The sequence below is a fragment of the Bison bison genome, unplaced genomic scaffold (genome assembly GCF_000754665.1).
Source record: "Bison bison bison isolate TAMUID 2011002044 unplaced genomic scaffold, Bison_UMD1.0 scf7180017864080, whole genome shotgun sequence".
NCBI classification, from domain to species: Eukaryota; Metazoa; Chordata; class Mammalia; order Artiodactyla; family Bovidae; genus Bison; species Bison bison.
In genome coordinates, this window is record NW_011494652.1 from 3,267,040 (window position 1) to 3,268,497 (window position 1,458).

At 64.7% G+C, this 1,458-nt stretch overlaps 1 protein-coding gene across 1 annotated transcript in view; it reads left to right on the forward strand.

Annotated features, from left to right (window-relative positions):
- Positions 1-46: 46 nt before the first annotated feature.
- The window catches only part of MRGPRF (MAS-related GPR, member F), an 8,957-nt gene continuing 7,545 nt past the window's right edge, over positions 47-1,458 (forward strand). Inside the window, exon 1 of the mRNA XM_010837652.1 lies at positions 47-249. The gene's annotated coding sequence lies outside the window, so the exon portion shown is untranslated. The remainder of the gene's footprint in view (positions 250-1,458) is intronic.

Here is a 1,458-nt window from a genome sequence, read left to right on the forward strand (position 1 = left end):
CTCCTCCCCGTCCCCGCCCCCTCCTGCCGGGCCTGGAATTGGGTTTGGGGCGGGTTACACTTCCAAAGCCGTCTCCTCCAGCAGGCAGGCAGGCGAGGCTCTCCTGCAGTCCGAGCTCGCCTTTCCTGAGCCTCCGCGCAGTGCCCCAGTCTGGCCTGCCCGCCCGGGTGGTCCAGGACCAGAGGTGGACATCGCGGGAGGAGCCCTCTGCCAAAGGGAGGCCTCCGAGGATCAGACCCACAGCTGCAGGTAGTGCCACATGCCCGGGGCCCAGGGAGGGCATCTCGGGAGCCAGGGCTGCAGGGTGAAGGCCTGTGCAGGGAAAGGGAGAGAGGTGGGCACCTTCAAGGCTGGCAGACCCTGGAAATCACATGGCCCAAAGCAGGAGCACCCCGCCCCAGACCCCCAGAGCAGTGCTGTCAGCATCTGAGGCTGCAGGAGTTCCGAGGACACGGGGCCACTTGAGAGTCCCCTTCTTGTGCAGCAGGCCCTGGCACTCCGACCCCCAAGCCATCTGTCCTCTGCTTCCAGCTCCTGCTCTGTCCTCCGGAGGTGGGGACTCCCCCCCCCCCCCCCCGCCCCGTCCCCTACTCTCGCCAGCCTCCAGCCATCCAAGTGAGTTTTCTGGAAGGGCAGGAAGGGAAACACCCAGCAGGCAGCATCCCACTGCTGTCACGCAGGCAGACTGCGCTTCCAGCAGCTCGGGGCCAGCCCTGGGGTGGACAGCGAGGAATAAGCCACGGAGAAGGAGGCTATTCAGCCACGGAGGCTGGGCGGCTGCGTCCCACCTTCTCCCAGGCGGGCGGTGCCTAGTGGGGTGTTGGCGTTGGGCGAAGCTGTCTGTTCCTGAAGCATTCCGAAAGGTCTCCCCTGTGTCCAGGGGCAGGGACAGCCGCAAGCCCACCCCACAGCCAGCTCTGTCAGACCCAGCCCAGGCGGCAGCCCCCCTAGACAAGGAGACAAGGAGCTGGGAAGACGGAGGGCAGAACTGGAGGCTGCTGGCTCCCGCCAAGCCAGGCCTCCTGGAGCAAAGCCCTGCCTAGCCGGCGGGCCAGGCTCAGAGGGGATGGAAGTGAGAGATGCGGGGCTTCCTGAGGCCAGGGGAGGCAGACAGGTAGCCGGAGGCCACCTGGGCTCCTGCTTTGAAGGGAAGGTCAGCAGTGAGCTGAACTGGCAGATTTTCTTTTGTCTGTGTTAGCCCAAGCTAGCCCTGTCATAGGCTGAATCCCAGCATGAGGAGCACACGCGCTCACACGCATCCCTCATACATGTCACACACATGTCCTTCCACGGCCCACGTGGAGTTCAACTTGGCTCTCAGGTCCCTCCATAAGGGTGCAATAGCTTTTCAGCTGGCCCATGGCAGGGCGACAAGGGCTCAGACACACAGCGACAGTCATCCCTCGAGTCAACACTCCGTGCCCAGCCCCATCGCAGGCAGGTCCCAGCCAGCAATCC